This window comes from Protomyctophum bolini (assembly GCF_963924005.1).
Source record: "Protomyctophum bolini genome assembly, chromosome: 4".
NCBI lineage: Eukaryota > Metazoa > Chordata > Actinopteri > Myctophiformes > Myctophidae > Protomyctophum > Protomyctophum bolini.
The window spans coordinates 19,446,488-19,463,614 of record NC_137865.1 but is presented as its reverse complement, the minus strand read 5'-3'; the positions used below and the strand labels follow the sequence as shown (position 1 = coordinate 19,463,614).

Sequence of the window (17,127 nt, the reverse complement as noted above, 5' to 3'; positions counted from 1 at the left end):
CTGTACATCTCCTCAGCTTCCTGCCACCCCGTTAGCCAAGCCAACGGTGGGATGCATGCAATGTGTAGAGGGAGGGACCGAGGGACAAAGACATGAAACAAACATAACATGTGTTATCTTTACATTCTGTCACAGCTCCGTGAGGGTTTAATTTGTATTGATCAAATCGGTATGATGGCATTGTCACATGACACAATTACGGGAGTAAAAAAAAGAATGGGTGCAATTATTTTGTGTGTGTGTGTGTGTCACTGTGTGTGACTGTGTGCAAACTCAAAGGCCAAACTGCACCAATGCAACTCTTTTGCAACAAAACAGTTTTAACTGCCATTGGAGATAACGGTTGCAAATAGCTGCATGTTGTAAGGAGTTGCATGACAAATCATTGGCGTGGTTTAAGGAAACAACCAGAATGGAGAAGGACAGTTCAAATGACAAGAAGGTAGGCCTGTCACATCGTCTACTCTGTCATCTGCCCTATGTGCGACTTTTGTTAATGAAGCCTAAAAACCAAACGGAAATGTATTTCTTTTTTTTATTCATAATGTTGCAAAGTTCATGAATGCCAGAAACACAATTCAATTGTTAATATCAATTATTCGAGTGATAATTAATCGTCAACTTAAAATGTTATAATCGTAACAGCCCTACAGGACGGCACAGCCAAATCAACATTATAGGCCTACAGAGTCAACATACATGATTAAAAGGTTTTTGATCAATGGATAGACGGCACTATGGATGTAAGGCAGACATGCTTCTTGTTCTTGTGCAGGTGAAAAACCTGCTGTCTCTTAGAAACCTTATCTCCATATATTTACCTTTAGTGTGTGTCCCCCCCCCGTAAATTAACGTCCTACTTGATCATACAGCGTCACACAAAAGCATCAAAAGTAGTTGATCTACAAGCTGGAAACACAGCGCGGAGCCACACGTTTTAGCTCTGCTACCTTTGATATTTTAGAATTTGAAATGAATACTGAAAAGTAACAGTTTGTGGTTTCCACCCGACAGATGATATCTAGCATCTAAAATTAGCAGCAGGTGTATATATACACGCATGACTAATAGACTATGCACATGTTTAGATTGGGGGGGGGGGGGGGGGGTGCCTGTCAAGGTCGGACAGTTTTCAGAACGGAGTGAAGGACCTGAGGTGAAGTGAATATGTGGGGGGGGGGGGGGGGTTCCGGGTCATCGGATTTCCGCCTCCATAGCAAAGGGCCACTGAGAGGAGCTGCTGACTACACCTTCTAAGGAAATGCAAGCTGAAGGCCAGACTACATGTGCCCCACACACACACACACACACACACACACACAGTATGTGACCCCTATAAGGCCTCCCCGAGGAAGTATGTGTATAAACACAGATAAGCTTGACTAACTAAGGACTTAAATTGTAGCTCACTCACTCACTGTGGAGAGAGTGCTCTGTCATTGTGTTCTGCCTTTTAAATGCACGCACGCACGCCGTGCGAGCATGACGCGTCTGGCATGGTGTCTGTCATGAAGAACGCTGGCCTTTTTCAGATATGATGATTCTCTCACAGCACATTACTGATTGCTCTCTGCTCACTGGGACCTGTTACGCATGGCCTTTAGAGGAGAGAAAAAAAGCCCTTTCTAATCGCTGGTGCGTTTTTTTTCCCGGGCTGGGCGACTGTCAGATGGCATGCTGCGATAAACGCTTAACCGGTGCTTCCACGGGAGTGAGTCGGGCAGGGCCTTGGCTAATTGTCTTGTGTCGGGAGGGGAGCTATAGGTTAAATGCGCCGTAATCCCTGCCTTTTTATTGGTGGGTATTATTATTATACAGTGAAACAAAATGTAACCAAATGGAGAAACGTCGTTATTGGGTCTCAAAGTGGGTTCCAGGAACCCCCAGGGGTCCTTGGGAGGGGATACTAGGGGGTCCCCACTACCCACCAGCTAGCTCTCACAGTCATTTGAACCATATTTGACACTCTGGCTATTAGAAAATAGCAGATATACAAGCTCATTGCGTATCAGCTTGTGTATATATGCAATTTTTAAGTGAACATATTTAACTCAAGCCTTTGCTTCAGATGGCTCTCCGCCTCAGTGGCCAAAATACACCTATCAATTTGGGGGACCTTCACACGAAAAAGGTTTGAGAGAAGGAACCACACATTGGGTTACATTTCATACTCCCTCGAGACTTGAATGAACCCTGAGGGTTTCCCTGTGCGTTGCACGGCCGGCAGCCTCCCTCCATCCGCCGGGAGCTCCATCACCGGCTGTGGTGGCAGGAGTCGTATATCAGGGCTGGAGGGGAACGGAGCAAAGCCGGGCCCCCGCCGTAGATTACAGCTGAACGGAGAGAGTGTGGGGCTGATTTATTACCGACTGTTAGCTGGTTAAATGAGGCTAGGTGAGCAAGCCAGTGCGGGGAGGAGAGATGGAAGAGATTAGCCTACATAAAGAACAGTATAGACTGTAGAGGGTGAAGATCTATGGCGCTGTGAGGGTGTCCAAAGCACAGCCAACTCCTGACCTGTTCCTTCGCTCACTGTCTGTCGCTTCCTCCTTTGCTCTTGGATTCTCTCACCTCTTACCGTTTGGGCATTTCTGTTCTAATTCTAATTTTGAAAAAATAATTGAATCTGTCTGTCTGTAAGATTAATTGGTTGTCAGTTGTGCAGTTACTGATGCTTTATTATAATAGTATTACATTACTGACAGACTGTCAGTCGGACCGGTCTGTCATCTCCCCATTGCTGCCTGTCGGTGACATTCTTTACTGCTGTCTGTCTATATCTTTACATCGTCTTTCTGTCTAGACCGATATTATTTATTATTATGTGTAGTATTATATCTGTGTCCAAGGAGAATGTTTTCACAAGTCCATTTTCAGATGTTTTTTAAGATGATCTATCTGGTTTAGGTATTGATTTTATTTTTCTTCTCATCCTACCATGCAATGCAACATGCGATAATTTGTTGTTAAACAAAGGATACGCCTGGAGTCACAGATATAAATAGTGTATGTCTCTGGACTCTGCTAAATTATGGCATGAACTCGTGATGCATGGATATCCGCTTAGTAAGGTGCCTTTGCTTCCTCAATCAGAGAACTATATCGCCTCTGTCGGGGTGGAAACCCCATATGTCAAACGGTTACTTAAAAAAAGATATATATATATATAAATATATATATATATATATTAAAAAAAGCAAACATTGCAGATCGACTAGCACGAAATGCGTCACTTCAAGCTTGTGGATATGCTACTTTTTAATTGATCAAGTCGGCTGTATGAATAAATAGTTTAAATATGGAGATAAGAGTTTTCTGCCCGACGTGTGTGTGTGTCGTAGCGAGTGATGGAGAGATGATGCCCCACATCCGTTTCCTCTGATGGAGAGCAAACGGTAGGTGAGAACTTAAGGTTTCGGTCTGGTGATCTCAAGCATTTCTCAGGAACAGAGATTTAGGCTTTACACTACAGTCCGGACCACTCCTCTCATGATGAGTGTTTGGGTTTTAATGTATGGCAGGAAATAACTCATTCATCATGGTAAAAGAAACCCAAAAAGACATGAAATTAATTAATGGACTATGAAGGGGGCCGTCCTTAAATCAAATTAGCCTGACGAGGTCATGTCTGCTCGTCAATCACCACCTATTGAGTTATTATTTCACTGCTCCCGACGCGTCGCTGCAGCACCAACGTAGGGAGGTTGTAGATCTGCAATTTTTCGGCTGTACGCTTGCCATAATGGCAATGGCATTCTTAAAAGGCATTCTTAAAATCACTATCTTGAAAATTTGAAGTACAGTAATACAAACCTGTGTGTGTTTGGCATATGACCCCATGCGTGACGTGTCTGCATGTGTGCGCGCCCTACCCTGCACGCTACAGTAACACGCTCTGCTGCTTTCCTCCTCATTGTTTTGCATCCGAAGGCTCAGACAGCAGAATCTAGAGCAAAGAGAGAGCAACGCCAGGAAGTCTCAGTCACTTGTTTGTAGGCCACACAGACCGAAAACACACACACACACACACACACACACACACACACACACACACACACACACACAGCAGGAAGTGCTTGCTTCTGCTAACATACTGAAATGCATGTCTGTGAACGCACTGTGGTTGTGAGACGGCTCTAACCGTCTCACAACCCTGTCTATCCCTTGGTGGTGGACGTGAAGCTTGAAGGCTTAAAGCGGGTGTCAAGTCGTCCTGAGAGGAAGGGCTGCTCAACCACCTGCATGGACAGTTATGAGCTCTGAGATTGTGATGCATGGATATCCGTTCAGTAAGCTGCACACTTCCTCAATAATAGAATCATATCTTCTCTGTCGGGTGGAAAGCTCATATGTCCAAAACTGTTACTTTTCTACAAGTTCTGTAGATCTGCTATTTTTTTTGCTACTTTCTAAAGAAAGTATAACATAATGCTTAAAACACCAAAAGACGTTCCCGTCGTCCAGAATGGGTTAATTTACGAGAGGAAAAAAAGTTTAAAAAAAAAAGAGTTAAAAAAAGAGAGATATAGAGGTTTCTGCCCCGACAGCAACTGGCAGAATTCCACTCCAACTATGTCTTGTCCCTTGTGCACCGTGGAATGCATGCGTTGCATCTATGCTTGCATCATGCCCATAATATTCGCGTGGACTAATTGGAGCTGGACAGCGAACCGGCAGCTATACGACCGGCCGTCCTATCCCCTGACATACTTTACAGTTGTTAATTGGACACGGCGGCTGTGAGGGGAAATCGATGTTTCTCACTGTCCTGCTCTGTGCACGGCTGCACGCACACACACACACACACACACACACACACACACACACACACACACGCCATTAGGCTTGACTTGCACCTTTATCCAACACGTAGAAATTATTCATTTTGTGTTGAGGCTCGGTGCAGACATTTTCAGGCTTCTTCCTAAGCTACAGCAGAATGGGAAAGCTTCTTCATGAACTCCTTTTCAAGGTTGTAAATCTGCTACCTATGATGCTTTTGCATGACGCCATAGTATGATTCAGTAGACTAGAGCGTTAATTTCCATAATTTATGAACCAATAAGAGGTTTCTGCCTGGTCACTTTCTGCCCTTAATACTTGTGTGCAGGCCTAGTCTTCTATTGCAGTGGGGCTTGTTACTGAATCCAACACGCTGTTGGATCCATCCATCCATCCATCCATCCAGCTAGTTTAAGAAGTATCTGTAAGGTGAACAGCTGTGGGCAGAACGGTGCTAAGGAGGTCAGTGGAGCGTGCAGCTCAGGCCTCTGCAGTCAGTGCACAGAGGCCAACACGCGCACGCACACACACGCATGCCTGTGCACGGCTGCACGCATGACGTGCAAGGCAGCTTTTACATAATCCTGCGGGTGCGCAGGCAGCTGTGGCGGCCTGTCCACAACTCTGCTTTGTGTGGGTATGTGCGTGCGTGAGTGAGTGACAGCGTCTGGCTGAAGGGCAGGGTACTGTTACCATGCAGACAGACAGTGCAGAGATTAGCGCTATACCTACCTGGCCACAGCCTTCTTTAGCACAGCAACAGTTCGGATCAGCTCGGGAAAGTGAGGAAGAATTCTACGTTAGACTGTGCTATAATGCATCTATGGTTGTTTATATCTAACCTTCAGTGGTGGAGAAAAAGGTTATCACGTTTATTACTTGTGAGTGACAACTTTGGGGGTTTTTTCAACCAAGGTTCATTCATGTTTTAGGTTATTACAGAAAGTAAAAGATGAATGTTACATTTCTTTTCATTTGCTGCTTTCTTTCGTTTTAGTGATTTTAGCTATTTTTGACAGTTCGAAAATAGCCGAGCTACAAGCTCACAATGCGTGAGCTTCAGCTTGTAGATCTACTATTTTCAAATGGCCGGAATATAATAGAGTGGAAGTGGAAGTAGTCATTCTAAAAAATATTTATATATATTACGATAATTATTTTGTAATCTTTTTTTATACATAAAGGATTCAATGCGAAACATTCCAATTAAATGTTCTATTAACTATGGACAGCGGGTTGCGTGTTTTGCCACACATGCCATGGTGCCACCCTCCATTTTGTTTGGAACACACATGCCATGGTGCCACCCTCCATTTTGTTTGGCCACATCATGCCATGGTGCCACCCTCCATTTTGTTTGGCCACATCATGCCATGGTGCCACCCTCCATTTTGTTTGGCCACATCATGCCATGGTGCCACCCTCCATTTTGTTTGGCCACATCATGCCATGGTGCCACCCTCCATTTGCAGCCATGGCTGCATCTGCCTCCCTCCTGTGATGTTGTCACACACAGATTTGAATACGTGTAAAAGAAATCCGTCACACTACGCGCTGCATTTTCATATCTTCTGGATTTAAGTCATACGCGGCGTGCCACTGTCACGCTACAGGCCCGGTCTTAGCCTCTGTGTGACCGACCAGGCCATATAATTATCTGGGGGGGGGGGGGAGGGGCTTTGCATGAGCATTTGTTTATCTGCATCTTTGCATTTAAGTGCTGAGTATCATCGCAGAACTCCCACCATGCTTAGGGTCACAGTGTAGTGTAGAAATTATGCAATTAAAAAGTATTTTTTACTATGAGATACTGACATTTCAGTCAAACTTTACTTTATTATTTACCGCATCACACATTTACATACAAAGTAAAGGAGTGGGGTGAAATTGTTCTTTGTGCGAGTAGAGCTTCTCAAAACATTTTCAGCTCGAGGCGCAAAAGAGAAACCGTCTTCCCAGGACCCCCAAAAAGGCGATCTACAAGCTCGCGTTGCGTTGCATTGCCATCGCGATGCAACCCATGAGAACCCTGTGTTTGGGAAGCCCTTTGATAGAGCACACCTCTCTGCAAGTGTGTGCTTAGTTGTTATATGTGACTTTGGGCTTGTTTTCATAGATCTGGTTTCTCTCATAAAATTCTGCCTGTCCTTGGTCAATCCGGTTGGACCAGCCGTGTGTGTGTGTGTGTGTGTGTGTGTGTGTGTGTGTGTGTGTGTGTGTGTGTGTGTGTGTGTGTGTGTGTGTGTGTGTGTCGTCTTTCACAACCGAGTCACAGCTACAGATACTCTGCTGTTAACCACCATGCATATTAAGCTAGCATTATTGTTCCTTTTTTTGTTGTTCTTTTCTCCAAGTTGCACAGTTGATAGTAAATTTACCAGGCTGTGGTTTAGTTCAGGTCATCATCACACTGGTTCGGGGTTGATGGGGTTGAAGAGGAGACCATGTGTATATCGTTGATGTTGGGTAGAAAACTCTTATCTCCATATTTTAACATTTTGTGTTATTTTTTTAGCCCATACTGACAAGAGGAAGAGTTGATGATGATGCCACACTGGATGACACAGCTGTTTGTACACAAACTTGGATGTAGTGTCTGTTGATGCCACAAGAGGGCAGCAGAGATGTTTGGGTAGCCTCTTGACTGTCCTCCTGTCCAGTGTGCCTCAAACTGCTGCACATACACAGGGAATGGGGAGGGAACAATACTTCCTTGGGTGTCTTTGACAAAACATATTGATTTCTCCTCTTATTAAGGTGATATTTTAATGATATTATTTAATTTCAAGAGCGTGTGTGTGTGAGTGTGTCCTACCCAATGTCAGATTGGGGGGGGATAAGCCATGCCACTCCTCTCAACTAGGGAGAGAGAACAAGGTGAGAGAGAGCTGGTGAGAGAGGGGGAAGAGAGATCCATTGAGCGTGAAATCAGATCTCACCATTGCATAATCATGGCTCGCAGGGCCTTCCCATGGTGCACTGGGTCCGGTCAGGTGTCATATGACCAGCTCATTGAACCAGCCATTAAACCAGTCATTAAACCAGCAGCGTTGTTCCACTACCAGTCATTAGACCACAAGTTCCAGTTCACTACCACCAGTCATCACGCATTAACCCATTTAGACCTGAGCTCCATTCTACAAGAAGCCATAGAAGCCAGCATGTCTTATTGTCTTCTATGACAGCATGTCGCACACCGAAAATAGCAGGTCTTCACGCTCACAAGTTCACAAGTCACAACTACACGCTAGCAACTAGCAATAGAATACATGTTTAGATTAGAAGCATCTTCCATAAACATTAATGGTCTCAGAATTGTCATAAAAGCAAAGGTTAATGCTGCCTCAATCTGTAATTTATAATTGGCTGTATGTAGAACTGCAGCAACATATGTTAACTTTATATTGATATAATACCTGAACATCATCATTATTTTCAGCCATGAGATTTTATTTTGCTTTATTCCACACATGCGTTTGTCTAACATGGAGATGGAGCCTGTAGCAGGATTCTTTGGCACACTGCAAAGTGCAAACTTAAACTTGCTAAAAAAACAATCTGCGTAACACCCGTTTATCAATTACAAAACATGTCCGCACCTGTCTGGAACAATCAGCTGTCACCTTGCACGCATTCACAGTTCTGTACATTGTATGCACTGTAAAATCCTGTTAAGTTTAAGTGTGTGTGCGACTGTGTGCGACTGTGCGTGTGTGTGTGTGTGTGTGTGTTCACGTTCACAGACTCATTCCACCGATACCAGACATATCTGAGACATCAACATAACTCCTCTTCTTACTTTTGTTTTTCTTCTTCATTCTTTCCTCTTTCCTGCTTCCTTTGATTATTTGCGGGCGCAGCCCCCGTGTCCACATGCCAGTAATACCAGAGCACATACCAGTCGACAGGACGTTAAGTGGCTGTCTGTGGCTCTGCGTGCAGGCAGGGCCCCACAGCTCCCGCTGTGTTCTCCCTCCCTTCATCCCTCCTTACCTGCTGCTGCAGTTGTCTTCTTCACCTCCAGCACACAGAGGGCCCTATCTTGCTTGCTTTGTCGTTTATGACTATTCTTTATTTTTATATATATATATAGTGAAAATAGCTGATCTCCTATAGCTCACACTCAAGTGGTGGAAAGTACATTTACTCATGTACTGTATCTGTCTGTGTCTGCGTGTTAAGCCCTAACCACACCAAAGGGTCACCATGTAACTCCTTGGGTCCAAACAGTTGCAAAGAGTTAACGCTAAAACCGTCCCTTTGGTGTGGTTTGGAACATTGAATTCCATGTGTTTAATCACTAAGGTCAAATTAGATAATAGACGTGTGAGCTTGTAGATCTGCCATTTTCAAAGGATTTGAACTTTCTGCATAATGAGTACTTTTACTTTTGGTACCTTATATATTCTACATGGCTTTGTTTTTTTTGTGGTACTTTATCTTTGGTGAACAGTAGGGGGCCCCACAGAATAGTTTTCTGCTTTGCTAAGCCATACTGTCCCCAGCAGTCCTTTGGCTCTGGCTGTACTGTGTGTATTTGTGCGGCTGACAGTGTGTCCCATCTTACACTAAACCTTCCTTTTTCTTTTCGGTGGTACTTTTTAGAGTCACTTGCCCGTGAAAGATGCAGAACAATTTCATCTGCTTGACCAAATTATCAGTATTATTCTCGTCTCGTTGGTCCAAATTCCTGCCCTCTGTGCAGAACATTCTAGGTGTGTGGAGCATGCTCATCGGCCTGTTGCTGCAGTGGCTTCGGTTGCATTTCATTTCCTTTAAGTCTCGCCTGGAGTTTTTCAAATCAAACTGGAAAGGAGCTGTGGGAGGAAGATGATAATGATTTGTGTTATGATATTACAATCATACCCAGGCATAACATTGTCATACGGGACCACCGCCGCGAGCACTTGAGAAAATATTAACTTTGGCTGAAAAAAAAACGCCCCATTATTTCACAGGCATTCCCATGGGTTCATATGCAATGAAAAGCCAGAGATGGAAGTGGCAGACGGTTATTGCACTGGGAATCTGTCGTGGCGCTGTCCCACTTTCCTCGGATGATGAATGGCGTAACTTATAGTACAGCCCCCACCCCTCTCCCACTGTTTATATTGTTTAGTTTCCAAGATGGCCGCAGCACCAGGAGGGGGTGGGGCGGAGGTGAGCGGGTGGGGTTGACATATGCCCTTACTGGGGTGCGTTCACACATTCAAGACACCTGTCTTGTGTTTGTGTTTAATGGCCGCTCCAATGCATTTCCAATGGAAGCCCATATGGTTTGACCAGACATTTTGTTTGATGGGGGGAGGGGGGCAGAACACATCCATCAAAGCTGTGTTCAGACACAAGTCAGGTGTCAAACACAAGGCAAGTGTCTTGAATGCAGCTCAGTAAGGGCATATGTCGACCCCACCCCCTCCTGGTGCTGCGGCAATTTTGGAAACTAAACACAATATAAAAAATTGGAGAGGGTGGAGCCGAGAAAGGCCCTTATTGTCACACAAATAATAGCGATTTAACAATTTTATTGTGGGGAATTTTGTTGGAACATAATTATGATGAATACAAATTCAATTTCTGTTTTTGGCTTTGAAGTTGGACAGGGCAGATATGACATTATAAATTATACAACTTAAAAAATAAAAACAGGAATTGTGGAAATGTCCAATCTGCAACACGTCCCATCGCGACACGTTGAGCTAGAAGATCGGCTATTTCCACTATTTTGGAAAATGTTAATAGCTATAGGAACTTTTATGACGATTATGCAAAATAATTAGCGATTGTCTCAAATAATTAGCGATTAGACGATTATTATATAATAATTATGACGGGCCTAACACCAGGCCCAGAAAGGGAGACATTCTTGGACCGACTGGTACAAGCAAGCAGGGGAAGACGATTGACAGTCAATTAATTTAAACCGATGAGACACCAAAAGAGAAAGATCCACACAGGGCAGCTATTAAAGGTGAGCTATATGTCTTGCTGTCTTGACTGTATAGACCAGGCTGTATGTTACAGACAGACAAGCCGACTGCTGGCGTCTGCCTGCCTTTTCATACTGCACCCCCCTCGGTCAGGCCCCAGCTCACATACACTGCTTTAACTGTGTGTGTGTGTGTCTCAACACAACATTGGTATGAGTGTGTGAGAGAGAAACTCAAGGCTCATACTGTGCTTGGGTCTGCAGCCAGTGGGTTGTTTCATAATAGATGGTGTGTGTGTGTGTGTGTGTGTGTGTGTGTGTGTGTGTGTGTGTGTGTGTGTGTGTGTGTGTGTGTGTGTGTGTGTGTGTGTGTGTGTGTGTGTGTGTGTGTGTGTGTGTGTGTGTGTGTGTGTGTGTGTGTGTGTGTGTGTGTGTGTGTGTGTGTGTGTGTGTGTGTGTGTGTGTGTGTGTGTGTGTGTGTGTGTGTGTGTGTGTGTGTGTGTGTGTGTGTGTGTGTGTGTGTGTGTGTGTGTGTGTGTGTGTGCGCGTGCGATATGGTTTCTCGTCCTAGCACTAATGCTTCCCCCTTTCCTGCTTACGGCCACTCCAGCTGGGCCCAGAGCTGTGTGTGACTGCATGCGTGTGCATTAATCAGCGTGCGTGTTAAAACGCTCGCACGTGTGTGATCTGTGTGCACCACAGGCGGTCCAACTTAACTTGGCTCTCAGTGGCGTATTCCTGGAAAGCCTGTGCTGGCCAGGAGGGGCCATGGGTTTTACCCCACAACACTGCAGTCAACCAGAGCTGTTTTCTGGAAGCCTCTCTCTCTCTCTCTCTCTCTCTCTCTCTCTCCCTCCATCTTTTCTTTGTTTGTTTCTGCCTTCTACTCTTTCCTTAGCTCTCTCCCCCATAAGGCTCCCCCAGCTTCAATAGAGGGAAAGGAGGAGAGATAACGGATTTATGCAGTAAAGAAAGGGAAGGTACTAGCTCTGCAAATGACTATTGGAGGGAGGGGGGTGGGGGGGGATTAAGATAAAGTACTTTTTGTAGCATGAGGACTCACTGTATGTCACATAAGTGCTCACACACACACACACACACACACACACACACACACACTCACTCGTGCAGGTTAAGTTCATTTTCATTACACAACATACAAGGCAAAGTCCAGAGTGTTAATTTAAGAGAAAGGCATCATTTTTACACTTTCCGAGTAAAATCGACACGCCAGTCTTTGCAGTGTACACCAGGAAGGAGGTACATAGAGTGAGGGGAAGAGAGAACCAGATGGACATATCAAGGGGGCAAATGATGCAACCCTGGTAACGCCTGGAAAGACATGAATGGGGAAACGAGGGCTTGCGCAAGCAAGGAACAAAGCTTGAATTAAGCCTCATTCATACACCGTACAACGGTGTCGCCACCCTCGTTAGCTTGAAAGTCAGTTCTTGTCGGCAAGCGACAACCGGTCACTGTATGAATGATGCTTTTGCCTGACAACGGCAGGCAAAAGGTCTAATGACCGTCACCGTAAAGAGCAATGACAACAAGCAGGGCTGCCGGAGGGTGGAGAAGGTGATGAATACATGCAAGGAGGAGAAATGCTTTGTAACTTAGAAGAGGGAGGGAGAGCGGGGGAGGAGGAGGAGGGAGGGGTTGTTTTCAACTGCAGCGCAATAAAGCATCAGCTAATTGTCCCTGTGGTTACTTTGCAGTGCTGCTTCCGCCTCCCCTCCCTCCCTCCCTCTCTCCTCTTTCCTCCCCTCCCTCCCTCTCTCCTCTTTCCTCCCCTCCCTCCCTTTCCCTCGCCCCATAGGGTGTTTGTTTCATTTCCTGCCGCGGCGTCTCCATATACAATATCTCCCCGCCGTTTTCTTGTATTTTTCTCGTCTTCCTCAGACTCGCCCCGACGCCATTCTTCAATCCCCCCTGGACTGTACCGGACCCCCAACCACCCCCCCAGCCATCAGTGGTGGGAAAAGTACCCAATTGTTTTACTTAAAGGACAACTTTGAGTGTTCATTTTTTTCCATTTGCTGCTTTCTTTCGTTTTAGGGATTTTAGCTATATTTGACAGTGGGGCGGGGGCATTCGAACATGGGACTATATATATATATTTTTTTTTTTAAAGCTATACTCCGTGTTGTAGGCTCAATATGTCATTAGATCCCGTGATCTTTTGTGGCCAGATGAAATTGAAAATTCCTGAAATCTAAATGTACTTGATTAAAAGTGCAAAAGTATTGGCATCAAAATGTACCTAAAGTATCCAAAATAGAAAGTACTCATTAGGCAGAATGTCGTAGTTTCAAATAAATGCAGTGGAGTAAAAGTACAATATTTGCCTCTAAAATGTAGTGTAGTAGAAGTAAAGATGTCTGAAATTGGAAATACGCAAGTAAAGCACAAATGCCCCCAAATTGTACTTGGGCGGGAACCCCTTTTGATGTTTGAAGCATTATGTTATACTTTAGCTATTGAAAAATAGCAGAACTACTAGATCTGCTATTTTTGAAAGATCGTGAAAATGTTGCGCAAATCTTTGAATGTATATTCTTTCAGAGCGAACATTTTTAACTCAAATCTTTGCTTCTGGGGGGTCCCTGGAACAACATATTTTCAGATGGGGGTCAGCGGCCAAATACAGATAATTCTGGGGGTCTTTGACATGAAAAAGGTTGAGCACCACTGACATAGAAACATAGGGTTTTCAGAAAGCTGTCAGGATTTAGAAGATATTTTGTAGAATCTGTTGTCGGGTCAAAATGGGTTAAGTACAGTACTTAAGTAAATGTACTTAGTTACTTTACACCACTGCCAGCCATCCCCTCTGCATCCCCCCCTCTCTCCTCCTCTTCGTCCAGAGCTTGTGTTGCGTAACTATGCAGTGAGTCGTCTGCCTGCGAGCAGCAGCAGCAGGGCGATTGATTAATCAGCAGTTTTGTTTGCCAGTCTGCTCTTTACGGTATAATAAATGACCCTCACTCCGAAGAGTGTACAAATGGAACCGAATGGACCCGCATTCAGTTCCATTCGTGCACTCTTTGCGGTTAAAATAACACCATGGGTTTTACTGTGCACTGAAACTGGGCCCGAGTGCTTCAGTTGGGAAAGGGAGACCACACACAAGCGTACACACACACACACACACACACGCGCGCGCGCACGCATCAATGTAACTGCAAGCACACATTGCAGTCCATGATGTAATGCTAACCTGCAGAGCCCTTTGCTTGTCTTCATTCAACATTATATGGTCCACACATCAGTGCACGACCCCCTCCAATGCACCAACTTATGGCTGATTGATTTATTGTGCCTTATTATGACACCACTACGGATTGATCACTCATTAAGGTTTGTTTGTCACTGCTCCTGCGGGTACAAGAAGCGAACTAGCAAAGTGCTATTTTGTGAGATCAACAACATAGAATGACAATATTCATAATAACTTTTAAAAGACATAGAAGGGTAGACGACACCTCATTCGCCGCTGTAATTCATTGGAGCGACCTGTATTGAACTGAGGGCGGAAGTGCGCCGGACATGAGCCATATAGTTACATGGACATGAGTGTCATGGCGGTGTCCAGTCATGTGACTCACGTCCCTTCCTTTCCTTGCCCTTGGCACCAACACGGAAGCTTTCCCTCACTTGAGAGCATTCGTCCCAGAGCCGGAAGAGGCGTCTACTTTTCTATGTAGGGCTGCTCCGATCAGGTTTTTTAGGACCGATCACCGATTGCTTTTCTCATGATCAACCGATACCGATTCTGATCTTGTGCTTAAGGGAAAAATTTGAATATTTCCAAAATTATAATTTGTAAAAACCCATGTCAAAACTGTTCCTGTGTGTGTGTGTGTGTGTGTGTGTGTGTGTGTGGGGAGGAAGGGGAGAATGTTTAGACCAGTCACAAAGATGCAAAATTATACTCTGACTTTTATAACACTTAAATGTAAAAGTTTGTTTTCTCCAGATCGAGTCATTTGAAGGCCGATCGGTGGTCGATTGATCGATGCATCTCTATTTCTATGTCTCTGTCTATGGATCTCTCTCTTGCTCTGTCGGTCTGTCACATACGCACACAGTCACACACACGCACGCACACGTGCGCACGGCCATCAGATGTCACAGTGATTCAGGACTTTGTTTACACATCCTTGCTCTTCTGAACATGGATAAGTGTGTGAGTGGCATGCGTTGTTTTCTTGTTGTTGTGAAGTCAGGCTAGTGCCAGGAGCAGTTTTGTTTTTTTCAAGTTCCACTCGAGCAATTATCACCAGGTCAGGGGTGGGAATTGGCGGCAGCGCTGACCCCAATGACATGTTGTTGGGCCACACAGTCAGACCTATACAATCACAGTATAGGAGAGAAGAGATCCCCCAGCCGGCAGCTCCTTTCCCGAAAGGGACACAATGCACCTCTAGACAGTAAGTAGACACTAACCAGGGCGATAAAGATCTCTATCTGTCATTGTAAAGTCATTCCAGTGTCACGTAAGTGTCATCCTCCGGTCACCTCAAGTAAGTCTGGCTGTCTGCCTTCCATGCATTTTAACATTCCCATAATACTGTACGTCGCTGGCTCGCTGCTATTTCACAAATTCAGTGTGTTCGGAGAGGATGGTTGAAATGTCACATAGCATTGTGTAGCTGTTGCCAGAGCTTCTTACAGGTTATTGTGTAGCTGTTACCAGAGCTTCTTACAGGTTATTGTGTAGCTGTTACCAGAGTTTCTTACAGTATATTGTGTAGCTGTTACCAGAGCTTCTTACAGGTTATTGTGTAGCTGTTACCAGAGCTTCTTACAGTATATTGTGTAGCTGTTACCAGAGCTTCTTACAGGTTATTGTGTAGCTGTTGCCAGAGCTTCTTACAGTATATTGTGTAGCTGCTGCCAAAGCTTCCTACTGTATATTAAACGCCTTTCAATAAGAAATTATTTATACCGGGTGGTGGCTGCAGTTTATTAGATCAGTTTAGCAGATCCACAAGCTCACTTCAGTCTGGGGGGAGGGGGGGTTGTGTGCGTATGTGTGACTGTGTGTGGGGCACACGTCTTGTATGGGAGTCCACTTGCCACAAAACATTTCGGTCAGGTGGAAACCTCCATATGTCCCAAAACACTACTTTTCAGGATTCACATTCAAAAACTGAAAGTAACAGATCTACAAGCTCAACATATGATGATTCGCGTCACTTTCGAGTTTGTAGATCTGCTACTTTTGATGCTTTTGTGTGACGGTGCAGGATGATCAAGTAGGGCATTCATTTACGAAAGACCCCAACAGGTTAGAATATGGAGATAAGATGTTTCTGCCCGACAGCAGCGATATAAAATGTCGGGGTCCTTGACAATTATGACAAAGTTGGAGAACCACAGTGTTGGATACATAAACACAGACATGCAATATTGCAAACATGCAAAGATTTTAGTTAAAAATGTTTGCTCTGAAAGTATATTAAAAAATTTGTGTCACATTTTCACGATTAAAAAATAATAGCAGACCTATAAGCTAGTGCCGCGCTACGAGCTTGAAGAACTGCTATTTTTCAATAGCTAAAGCATTACATAATGCTTAAAACACCAAAAGGGGTTCCCGCCCAGAATGGGACGTTAAATGGCTATTCTTGGCTTTAAAATCTTTCACCATTCATGCTGTTCTGGACTCTGTTTACATCCTACGGAGGGAATATAGCCCTGCCGATAGAAAACGCTCCTGAAACACGAGAGCCATGATTGGTCCCTCTGGGTCCTGGCTGAGGAGAAAGACCAGGCGCTCAGGATTCCATATGAATAATTTTTCATAAATATACTGCCGGCGGTTGATGATCCATTCTATAGCCTATATTTCGCTTTTGTCAATTTCTCAAACTCTTGGTTTGTACAGTTGTAGCTTAGGTTACGTATGGTATATTTCTGTTTTTTATTGGCGTGAACTTGGCATCATGTTAGTTGTATCCATTTGTTGAGTTAAATGAAAGCTGCGATCCGTAACATTAGTGACTTTCATGTCCTACTACTTTGGATTTGAACCCCAGTCTCTCCTGCACGGGAGGCCAAACTTTCTACCGCACCCACCAGACACAATCCCTGCTTGGTCAGCAGGAGATATAATCTCAAGAACAGATTCCGCTACTGAATCTGTCGACGGGAGCATTCAGAACGTGTATACATTGTTAGTGGGAATGAAAATTGAAAACGCCTGTGCCCCACCGGAAGAGGAGGGCCGGCATAAGGCGGAGCAAACGGGCAACATCCTGCTATCCACATTCTGTTTGGCGCCGCTCCCTGAGGCAAATTCAAAGGAAAACAGGGCGCTGTTGCTTTTTGCTGATGGGTTCCCGGATTGGGTGAGATATTACACTTGTTTGGGAGCTTCAGGCAGCACTACTTGACAACTAGAATGTCGT

At 44.7% G+C, this 17,127-nt stretch overlaps 1 protein-coding gene across 1 annotated transcript in view; it reads left to right on the top strand.

Annotated features, from left to right (window-relative positions):
* The window catches only part of mob2a (MOB kinase activator 2a), a 96,604-nt gene that overhangs the window by 19,519 nt on the left and 59,958 nt on the right, over window positions 1-17,127 (top strand). The gene's annotated exons all lie outside the window — the stretch shown is intronic.